The sequence below is a fragment of the Protopterus annectens genome, chromosome 2.part1 (genome assembly GCF_019279795.1).
Source record: "Protopterus annectens isolate FY-2018-M chromosome 2.part1, PAN1.0, whole genome shotgun sequence".
Classification (NCBI taxonomy): domain Eukaryota; kingdom Metazoa; phylum Chordata; order Ceratodontiformes; family Protopteridae; genus Protopterus; species Protopterus annectens.
Window position 1 is genome coordinate 84,664,809 of NC_056729.1, and position 12,522 is coordinate 84,677,330.

The window sequence follows — 12,522 nt, forward strand, 5'->3', positions numbered from 1 at the left end:
CTGTTTTACAGTGGTGGTAGCAATAGGTCTTTGTGTGTGTCTACATATATATATATATATATATATATATATATATATATAACACTGATGCAGCTTGCTTAAAGATAGTAGTAGTGAATGACTGATAGAGAAATAGCAAAAAAATAATAGACTGGTGGAAATTCTGAGTTTATTCATTCTGATACCTGCTTTCTCCATTTCCAGTTTGTGGGCAAGTCAGACCCTGTGCTGGCATTCATATGCTTTATACCAGAGAAATTTGTTCTGGCTAAGATACCAGTTTATTGCAGCATACAGATGCATGCACACACACAAAAACACCTACCCTACAGGTTGTTTGGTGTACAAATTGACTTACTGTAAATATTTTATCTGGGAGGAAACATGAGCACATGGTATACATCTCAGCAAGCTTATGCCTGGTGCCATGCAGAGTTCTACACCATCAGAGAGACAAAAGAGAGACACTGAAGTGATTAAGTATCATTTTTCTGCATTTTGTTGCTGCCTTTCGCTAATTCTGCCTAAAACACAGATTTTCTAGAGTTTCTTTGATTTAAAAAGCTTGTTTCAGCTACATATTGTACTTATTTTACTGCCTGCACCAGAGCTCCGCTGTGGCGACCCGTAACCAGGAAAAGCCGAAAGACACAACAACTTTAACAAAGTCATTTTTGTGTTTAAATTACCTGTTTAACTGTTGTAGGCTACATACTCATGTGATAGCCATTTCTGTGCATTTAAAGTGTTTTTTGATTGTATCTGCTTTATTTTCTGGGGGGGGGGGATATATATATATATATATATATATATATATATATATATATATATATATATATATATATATATACATACATACATACATACATACTTGTTTTCCCGCCTTTCTAAGTTAATATAGTCCAGTTTTCAGGTTAGTGCTGAATTCAGGGCCGAGTTACATGTTTCTGTGTTTGCCCATACGTTACCTGGATAGAAGGAAGTTTCTCTGTTCACTGTGAGAGATGGAGCTTTGAGCAGCCTATCTGTCCCTGGAGGAGTGGTTTCAGCCCAGAAATTAGTAGTTTATTGGCCATTTTGGGCTAATTTCTATCTCTTTTATTTCCCTTCTATAAAACCTGCATTTGCATGGTTTTGCGCGCCGGGCAGCTAGGTTATAACTTATTCCCGGTTCCACAATGTCTACTCTTCAATTTTTCCCTTGAACTAGACAAACTTTCAACTTAAGCACTCAAACCATTCACCGGCACTTGCTCAAAACTCATAGCAAGCACTAATAAACCATAGCACTAGACCCCCCCCCCCCCATACTGTAGAGAAGGACAAGGCGCTCTATTCGATCTTACCAGCCAGTCAGTAAAAACAGTTCACTGTACCTATCCAGGCATGTCCAAAGGGAAGTTTCAGGTGTACTCTCTGGTCCAACTGGTGAATCTGGGCATTTTGAGGCAATGTTACAGTTGCCTCATGTACACAGACAACCCTCTCCTCCTTCCACCAAACACTAATACATGCGAGAGATGCAATTATACAGCCAAACTGGAGGCTAAGCTCTCTCAACCCAAGACTGGACCAGTCAGTCAAGAGGAGAAGGGAATTACTTGTATCACACCACCAGTCTCACATAGACCTATGTAACCAGCACTGGCTAAAAACACACATAAATACACAAAAACATTCTCTGAGTCTCTAAATAAAAATCTGCAGAAGCAACAGAGACCTCCAAAGCAGACATCCAAGCAACCTCCACCCCGCAGCACAAACCATGAAACACATACCTCACAAAACCAGTGTGCCACACAATCACAGCCCTTAAGGTAAAATAATATACCCAACACACTAGTAATAGGTGACTCTATAGTCAGTCACACTGACGTCCCACTCACTAGGCTGAACAAGGAGAAGGTTACTGTTAGCTGCCTGTCAGGTGCCAGGATCCACCACATAACACAAGCACTCGGATCACTCCAGAACAAGTACAAATATGACTCTGTCATTGTCCATGTTGGTGTGAATGACCTGAGCCGTACCTCCCTGGACTACACGAAGAGAGACATGGAGGAGCTCTCTGATCATGTAGCCCAGGCCGGTATGACCCTGGACCCTGAGTAGTATCCTGCCCTCACCAAGAATGATACCACGGTATAGAGAAAAAAATATCAATTTCAACAATTTGCTAAGCTTCTGGTGTCATTCAAAGGGGCTCCAGTGTTTGTCAGCCTGGGATGACATGCTCGACAAGCCACGCTGCTTCGCTAGAGATGGCTTGCACCTGTCACCCTTAGGCTTTCGAATACTGGCCAAGGCTCTTGCCACCCCCATAGTGCCTTTTTTAGGCAAGGCTCAAAAGACAAACCCACTGCCGTAAATAGCACAAGTAACAAAAAACTGAGGGTAATGCTACTCAATGCCAGAAGTCTAAACCTCAAAATGCATGCACTCGAAGCACTCCACAGTATGGAAAAAATCGATATATGTGCAGTAACAGAAACCTGGTTTAAGGCTCCAGAGAGCACCCCAGCACTACCAAGCTACAACTCATACCATACATTTCGGCCACAAAACTCGGACCAAAATACAAAAGGTGGGGGAGTTTCCATATTCATCAAGGATACCCACACCTCCAGGTTAGTGGCACGGCACGATGCTTCAGAGATCATCCACGTGCAACTAACAACAGGCAAAACTGCTATTCAAATTATAGCTTGCTACAGATCACCAACCATGTCCCAGGACCCCCACTCTGCATTTCTGGAAACACTGGGAAACATAAAGGTCCTACCAAACACCCTGATATTGGGTGATTTCAATTACCTAAACATTAACTGGGAGAACTACTCAAGTACAAACTCCCTTGCCCAACATTTCCTAGAATTTATAAACTCAAACGCCCTGGATCAACTGGTTAACACCCTCACCAGAGGTGACAACATATTGGACCTGGTCATCACCAACATGGGTGACCAGTGTTCCACACCGGAGGTCAACCCCTCGCTGGTTAGATCTGACCATAAACTAATCACTCTGAATATCCACATTCCGCCACCACCCCCGGTCAAAGAAACCACCGTGAAAAATTTTTCAAAAGCAAACTTCTCATTACTTAAGACTGAGGTGAGAAGTTTCAAAGCCCCCATGCTAAAGGATAACGCTGTCCAAGCTGCAAAATCATTTACTAATGCACTCTTCAGGCACCTACAAGAATGCATGGATTGTGCTATCCCAAACAAAACCTAGACTCACTCCTCCAAGAAAAGGAAACCAGTCTGGTGGACCCCTGCCATAAACAAGCTATGCAATAGGAGGAGGAAACTAGTACAGAAAAGAGTAAAATCCCAAGAAGGGAAGACATCCACGATCAGTATCAGCAAGAAACTACGTTCCCTCATAAAATCATCCAATGCTAGCTTCAAAAGAAAAATTGCCATGGACTCCAAAGATAACCAGAAGGCATTCTTTAGCTATGTCAAGAATCTAAGTGGCAATTTTCAGATCTGCTTGGAGTTGGTGCAGAATGGCACAAAATACACTGAACCGACCAATATAGCCAACATCCTGGCAGACAGGTTTAGTGCAAACTTAACCCCCAAAAGGGCCCATAACTATACCAGAAGAATGTAGTGCCCCTGAAATCACAGACACTCAGGTTAAAATAGCCCTCTCCAAAGCCAAAAACACAGCATCAATGGGACCGGACTGGGTCCCAGGCTGCATCCTACATGAGCTCAAAGATGAACTTACCTCTCACCTAAACACACTGTTTTAACTCAGCCTCTCCACAGGCTACATGCCCACAGAGTGGTGCACAGTAACGGTTATTCCACTCCACAAAGGTGAAGCCACAACGGACCCCGGGAACTATCGCCCTATAAGCCTGACTAGCTTGGTCTGCAAAGCTATGGAGTGCATCATCATGGATCTCATTAACAGAGACACTGAAAACCTCCAAACACTGGACCCTACCCAGTTCGGCTTTGTTAAATGCAGATCATGCCTCCTAAACCTGGTGTACTTCTTTGAGACCATTACCAAGGCTATAGACTAGGGAAAGGTGGTCCACACAGCCTACCTAGACCTTGCAAAGGCCTTCGATACCATTCCCCACTCAGGTATTATAGACAAGCTCACCAGCCTTATCATAAACACCTACGTCACGAGATAGTTTGCCAATTGGCTCAAGGACAGAACCCACATGGTAAGAGTTGCGGGCGCTAGGTCTGACTCTAAACCGGTTACAAGTGGCATTCCCCAGAGCTCAGTCCTAGGACCTCTCCTGTTCGGCATATACTTCTCAGAGGTACAGGCAAGCACAGGACTATGGCTGACCACCTTTGTAGATGACTGCAAACTAGGGGCTATAATTGACTCTCCAGCTGACCCAGACATCCTCCAAAAGGGTCTCACTGAGACAGATACTTGTTGTCAAAACCATGGCCTCAGGCTAAATGCCATAAAATGCATAGTCATCCCCTTTGGGAAAAAAGTACCCACAAACTACCATATAGGTGGTAGCCCCCTAAATGCGTAAGATGTAATGAGGGATCTGGGGACCCAAGTAGATAGTAACCTCTCCTTTGATAATCACATTGCCTGAGTGGTTAGAAAATCCTTCCATGTGGGCCACCTAATCACATTATAAACAAAGACATTGGTAATCTCCAAACTCTGAACCCCACCCAGTTCGGGTTTGTAAAAGGCAGATCATGCCTCCTAAACCTGATAGACTTCTTTGAAGCAGTCACCAAAGTCAATGACGAGGGTAAGGTGGTTCACACAGCCTATCTAGATCTTGCCAAGGCTTTCGACACCATCCCCCACTCTGGAATTGTAGATAAACTCACTAAACTAGGTATAAATCCCTATGTCACAAGATGGGTTGCCAACTGGCTCACTGACAGAACCCACACTGTGAAAGTAGCAGACTCCAAATCTGACTTCAGACCAGTGACGAGTGGAGTACCACAGGGTTCAGTCCTGGGTCCTCTCCTGTTTGGTATCTACTTCTCTGAAGTACAGGCTAACACAGAAGGTCTTTGGCTAACGGAGTTCGCAGATGACTGCAAACTAAGAGCCATAATCAAAACTCCTAACGATGTGGACATCCTGCAAAAGGGCCTCACTGAGACAGATGCCTGGTGACAAAGCCGTGGCCTCAAGCTCAATGCCAAAAAGTGCATTGTCATCCCCTTTGGTAAAAACTCTGTACCCATGAACTACAACATAGGCGGTAATATACTTAACATCGAAAGTGTGATAAGAGACCTTGGGACACCCGTAGACAGTAGTTCCTCCTTTGATAATCACATCGCCACAGTAGTCAGGAAATCCTTCTACGTGGCACACCTCATCACAAAAGGTTTCTCATCCAGAAAAAAAGAGGTCATTGTTCCTCTCTATTCATCACTCATTAGACCCATTATAGAGTACAACGCCCCTTTTGGTATGTACCTCACAAGACATCTACAACAACTGGAAAGGTAGCAAAAATACCTCACAAAGAGGATTACTGGCCTCAAATAGATGCCCTACGCAGACAGTCTCAAAAAAACTCTAGCTTTACTCAGTCACATATCGCCTACTCAGAGGTGTTCTCTGCCTAACATACAAAGCTATGTCAAACCCAGAGCTGTTGGACATGCTCCACTTAAAGAAATCCCAATCCCTCTGAGTTACACGCTCTAGGGACCTAAACCTTGTCTCCACAATAAACAGAGCATGCCGGAGGGATAGATTCCTGTCCCAGAGACTTCCCATACTCTGGAATAAACTACCTATCTATATCAAACAAAGCTCTTCATTAGCACTCTTCAAGTAAAATTTTGATGATTGGATGGGAAATAGGAAATTCACCCCGGGGATCACTTCTGTGGCTCTGCTCGACAGTGGCACAGGAAAATAATTTTCTTGGGTGGCAAAAACCAGGGTGCCTTTTTGGCTGGGCTTGTATAGGCCCCAGGGCCGATAGCCTAGTACCTACCTATGAACAAAAGGGTTTGCATCCAGATTGAAAGAGGTCATTGGGCCTCTCAATGCATCACTCATCAGACCCATCATAGAGTACAATGCCCCATTTTGGATGTACCTTGCAAGACACCTGCAACAACTGGAAAGACCACAGAAGTACCTCACCAAAAGGATCACTGGCCTCAAACAGATGCCCTATGCAGCTCGACTGAAGAAACCTCCTGCTGTACTCTGTTGCATACCGCCTACTCAGAGGTGATCTCTGCCTGACATACAAGGCCATGTCCAACCCAGAATTGATGGACATGCTCCACCTAAAGAAAACCATATCCCCTCGAGCCACACACTCCAGGGATCTAAACCTCACCACAACAATAAATAGGACGTGCTGGAGGGGTAGATTCCTGTTCCAGAGACTTCCCATGCTCTGGAACAAGATTCCAATCTAGATTAGGCAGAGCTCCTCGCTAACCCTCTTCAAGAGAAACCTTGACGAGTGGATGGGAAACAGAAAGTTTACCCCAGGGATCACTTCAGTGGCTCTGCCGGACAGAGGCACAGGGAACTAATCTAAGGGGGCTGTGAAAGCCAACACATTCCGGCTAGGCTTATAAATGCCTTTGGACAGATAGCCTAGTACCTACCTATGAACCTAACCCATGCAAGCATAAGGAAGACTTGCATACACCACACAGAAGGTGCCCCAGCTGAGAATGCAGCTGAAGAACAAAGTGGTATGAAATCCTGAACAGTGACTGCCATTTGTTGTTTCAAAAGTATCTAAAAATTGTTCATTGTGATAAAGGGCTTTTCTGTTTATATGGTACAAGTCCAGTCATGTAGACTATGTATTGTGTTCTGCAAGCCACTGATAATGAGGTTAGATCATGGGACAGGGCTGGCTAAAGCTGTATTATGATTGGGTGCAACATGGTTCTCATGGGTAAGTATAGGAAAGGATAAATATTCCTGCCTTCATATTTGCATCATTCAGGTTAATTGAATTGGGTCATTTGTTTCATTGTTTGGCATTCTGTCCAGTATAATTTTTCCATCTTCTGTCCAGTATAATTTTTCCATCTTTCACCCGTTAATTGCCAGGACAGGCTCTAACTCTTCCCCGTGATCTTGAACAAGATAAGCCAAGTTCAGAAATTAATGAAATTTAATGATGAAAGTCATCTGTGTGACCCAGAAGTAAAACAGCATATGTTTAACTAATGTGTTATCTACGAGGTAGAAGTCAAACTTCAGAGATCTAGTCTGGCTAAGTGACCTCTGTCAGAGTTTTACTACATACCTGTGGAAGTTGCACAATTAACATTGGTAGCTTGCTACTGTATATTAGTTAATGTTAAGTGACTGAGGCAAGTTGTCAGCTCATTTAGCGGTAGTATTCTACAACAGAAAAATTAAAAATGACAGTATTAGTCATTACTTCTGGGTTAAATAATGAAATGATTAAATAATATTAATCAGCTCTCTACCAGGCCACAGAAAATAACACTTTCAAATAAATATCAACTTTTACTGTTTTTGAAGGAAGAATAGAATTTTAGAAATTTAACAACTTAAATAAGAAGCAGCTGGCATTAAACCTGACTTCAAACTTTGCAGCAGTTTATATCTTGAAAATACATTTTGGTCATCTGTCTGTTTACCCTTTCATATTCTTAGGTTCATGCACTCTGAGCAAAAGGTCCATTCTCTGATAGATTTGTTCCCTGATCTGGTGCTCCTCCCTTAAACATCATCAGGTCCTAATGCCCTCATGCTCTGTGAGAGTACAAAAACGTCTGTCCTAAGACCCTTAATATACTGCCAGACTGAAAAAAAAAAAGATCTTGTTAATCATGCCCCCTAGCACTTTGCAGCTGGGGCGGCTTCCCCCTTCATCCCACCCTAGCTACTCTTCTGTGTACTCATGCACTGATATAGTACAGCACCCACAGCTTTTAATGATGGTATATTATTACCAAGAAATTTGCCCATTATACAATTAATGGGGAAATGTATGCTTTTTAATCTGCTGCAGATAAAACAGAAACAGTTATTGTCTAAGATGCAGTCCTTTGCAAGTAAATGTGCATTCTGTCAGTAGAGCAAAGCACACCTTTGACATTTTACTTTACATAACCCCCTGTAGTGAATTTTACATGTCTGTCTTTTGTCCTGTCCTGTGGTGGTCCCTAAAATTAACAGCACCTGTGCTTTAGGTGTACATGCCTACTTTGGTCTGGGTACATTGTTCCAGCACCAGGTTTAAGTGCTACATATATATAACACTGGAATCCATAGCTGTTTAGCCACTTATGCACTTAGTCTTTCCCTGATGTGTCCTTGGAAATTCATTTATGTGATGCCTAAAAAGCATAAACCTTGTATGTGATATATAATTCAGGCTTGATATTGCCAGCTGTCACATGTGCCTGTTTTTAGGAGTGTGACTCACTTTTGTTGAAGTCACTTTTAAGGCTGTCCTCCTCTGTGTGTTAGCAGCATGAAAGATTACTTCTTGCATGGACTGGCATGAGGCCTTTCCTGAAAATTGCAAGCAAGTATATGAATGTCAGAATGTGAGATAAGGAAGTCCCTGGTCTAAGTTCAGGATTGCCTCATATATTCTTGCCTGTAGTGGCCTCTGATTCGTAGAACAATGTTTTTTTTTTCTCTAATGAAAGGTTTTTATTCCATTAATTATCTGTGGGTGGCCACAAAGTAAATGAGAGAAACATCTTCATGTCTGCAACAACTTGAAGAACAGCAGCAAGGAAAAATCCACAACCGGCCACAATACAAACAGATTTATTAAAAAAAACTAGCACCTTGGCTCACAGCCTTCCAGGAGTAATACAAACACACATTTCACAAGCTTTCTATATAGCACCATTCATTAATTAATCAATTGCATAATAATTGTTTCCAATTAATCTCTAGATTTAAATCTACAGGTACCATAATATTAAACTTGAAAATATAAATAGACTATAAAGAAGTTTATCCTTTGTCACATACTTCACCAATTTTCATAAAAACTTGTTCTAAAACAGAAACTTTTAACAATGAATGATCACCATTATGTGCCGTTTTAAAATGCATTGCAATATTACTTTCAACTTTACTATTTTTTTATATCTCTTATATGTTCCTGTATTCTTATTTTTAATTTTCTTTTACTTTCTCCTATGTAAAATAAATTGCAGGGACATTTAAGAACATACACTACCCCTTCACTATTACATGAAAAGCTGCCACCAGGTGAAAACGTGGTGCCATTTATTTTCTTAAAGCTTGTAACAATACATGAACATATAGAACAAACACCACAAAGGTGGGTACCTTTCATGGCAGGAGTTATATGTAATGTGTCATAAGGCATGGAAAAATAACTAGAGACTACAAAATCTTTTAAACTTTTTCCTTTTTTATGGGAAATAGATGGATCATTTATTATTCTTTCCAACTCCACATCCTGAAGTAAAAATTTCCAGCAATTATGCAATATTTTATTAATCCTGTTACTCAAGCTATTATATACCGAGAAAAAATATATCTTATTTTTTACAAAATTTAGTGTTACTCCTCTCTTATTAATAACATTTTGACACTGATTCAGTCCCAATCTGTGTGCTACAACTCTCTGTAATGACTTCTTAACCATATTACAATTATAACCTCTATTTATGAACATATAAAAAGTGTACTTACACTCTTATAAAATTCCCAAGATCTATATTAGAACATCGAATGATTAATAGTTCGAATCACTTAAGGTCGATGTTTAATGACCGAACTATTAAAACATCGAATGTCCTGAAAAAATAATTAAAAAAAAAAAAGAAAGAAAAACTAAAGGGTGTAGGCAGGGGGTCAAACCCCCCTGCACCCCCCCACACCTCCCGCTACTTAAATATACCAACTCCGAGACTGCACTACATTGAAGTAAAAGGAAATCTCCCCTTACGGAGATTTCCGTTTACACATTTGATATTCTGAACGTTCAGATTCGATATTGTCAGCTTTCGACAATATAATATAGACCCAAATTCCCCCAATCACTACAAATTCTATGCTTGCGAAGAAACTCCTCATAGAGTAAAGATTCCAATAAATGCTGGGGATGGAAACTAGCCCCATGCAAAAAATGAATGTTGTCAACAAATTTCCTGTGTACAGATGTCTTAATACCCCCACCATTAATCCCTTCTAATACTAAATCTAAAAAATTGACCATGCCACCACACTGTATATCATCAAATTTCAAACCGTAAATATTTTGTTTGTCATGTCCCTTGCTCTTGTGAGAGAGACAAGGGATGTCACTGACGTCTCAGTTCTCTTGCTTGCTAGACCATGTTTACGCTCCTCGGGTAAGTGAGAAGGAGATCACGTTCTTAAAACATGCTTCTAAGTTGAAAATCAAACCCACAGATTCTGATCCTCCACCCAAGTGTTGAGCTACTCATTCGCAAGGGTCAAGACACTTGTACACTCTCCCCAGATCTTATTTTAGGTTGTTAACCATCTCTGCCTGTGGTCCATTTCTAGCTGAAATTCTTACCATAGTCATAATCATGAGGTTTCTTGTATCTATACACTCAGACCTATGACTAGGGTGGAGCAAAGGCTCCCTATTATATTAGCGAATGCACTGAATTGTGAATGCTGTCGAATGTCATTGCGTGAAATGTCAAAATTCAGTAAGCACGGAACAGCGATTTTTTTTTTTTTCCTAGGGAAAAAAATCACTGGGCCATTTTCGGGACTTTGCCATTTCCTCCACTGTGGTGCGATCTCGGAGTTGGTATATTTAAGTGTGGGGGGCAAAGCACCCCAGTTTATTTTGTGTTTGGATTTTTTTTTTCGGATCAGTGATTTTTTTCCCCTGGGAAAAAAAATCGCTGATCCATGTGTTTGACATTTTGGGTTTTCGGGGCTTGTGGGTCGATTATATAGCATTCGCAATTCAGTGCATTCGCTAATATACTATAGAACTGGAGCAAGGGAGGGGTGGCAGCTGCCGGCTCAGTCTGTTAGGGATGTGTGATCTGTAATCCGGCAGAAGTGCAGTAGCATGCTCATTGAGTACCAGACTGGTTGGTATTGTATTTAATAACTTAATGTTGGCAGTACAACAGTATTATGTGAGTAACAGTTTCTAAGGAACATATGATCTTTTTCATTTGCTCCTTGCCTTGAGTTTGAGGGGGCTGGCACCCTGTGAATTGCCCGGAATGGCAATTTATCTAGCTACTTCTGTGCATACACTGTAGTGAACAGTTCATTCTCTGTCTATGTGTATCTGTATTTTTTATCCCCACCTCTAGCGGTCCATCGGCTACTTATGGGAACCTTTCCCTGTTTAACAGATGCAATGAATCCGACAAGCCTCTTCCAAACTTTCTCTGACCCATGTTCTTGGCTGATGATGAGATTGACGCATCCCATGTCAGTCGTACTGTGTCAAGGAGGATTTCTTTATTATGCCTTAAGCCCTTCTCTTTACATTCACCCTTGTATCTAAGGACAGACATGCAGTGTACATGTTAGTGTCATCTTCTTGCCTCCACAGCTACTCAGCTAGTGTGTTGCTTTACTGAAAACAGCACCCTCTGCATGTTCCTGACCTCTGCTGGAGATTTAGTGCAAGATGTGCCAGATTGTACACTCCCCTAGGAAGGGCACACCCTTCCAACATTTGCTAGTGCCTCAGATGCCCAAGCTCTTAATTAAAACTTGGTAACTTGAACCATAGTCGTGTATTTATCTTTGTCTACTGCAGTGCTGGCTACTTGTTATCTAAAGGGTTCTTGACTGGCGGGATGATGATCCTTCCTGTAGTACCTGCTTGCAACAAAAATGGCTTATTAATATCCTAGCAGTTTAACGTTGATGCATTTGTAACTAATTTGTTAAATGTTTTTAACCACTTTTCTTGTTTGTAGTTCCATTCTCAAGCTACTGCTTATACCAAGAGCTTTTACGGAGCAGTAGCAATACCATGTAGGTTGGGTAGATACTTTGTAGGATACTACATAATTCTTGGAAGCATCTGTAGTTGTTTGTCTTTTGGCTTTGACATTTGGTGTTTTTCTTTAGCATGCTTCAGTCTCGCTGATATTATAATACAATCCATTTATTTAAGAACTGTCACTCATCTTAACATTTATCTAACTGGAAATTAAGTTCTTAATTTGTTTAGCAGCTGCAGCTGTCTCTTGTCATGCTCTTTTTGTGAATGAGTTCACAATAATACTAGTGCTTATCACACTTCTCAATCCGTCCTTTGTGTGTGCATCAACTCTTTGGAACACTGCTGGTGCTAAGAGCTATCAAATGGAAATCTTCTTGGTGCTGATGAGCTATCAAATGGAAATCTGAGGACTCTATACCTTCTTGATGGTATGTTAAATGTACTCAATTTGGAGCTTTCTTCATCTGTCTTTATATGCCAGAATCCTTGGGTTGCATCTAGCACTGAAAATAACTTAACATCTTTTACTGTTAATACCACTCCCTCAGCTCTAAGCACTGGACAGTACTGTCTTTTAATCTCTT

The 12,522-nt window shown here is 41.2% G+C and overlaps 1 protein-coding gene across 1 annotated transcript in view; it reads left to right on the forward strand.

The window, feature by feature from the left end:
* LRBA (LPS responsive beige-like anchor protein) overlaps positions 1-12,522 on the forward strand; it is a 4,045,850-nt gene that overhangs the window by 1,963,557 nt on the left and 2,069,771 nt on the right. The gene's annotated exons all lie outside the window — the stretch shown is intronic.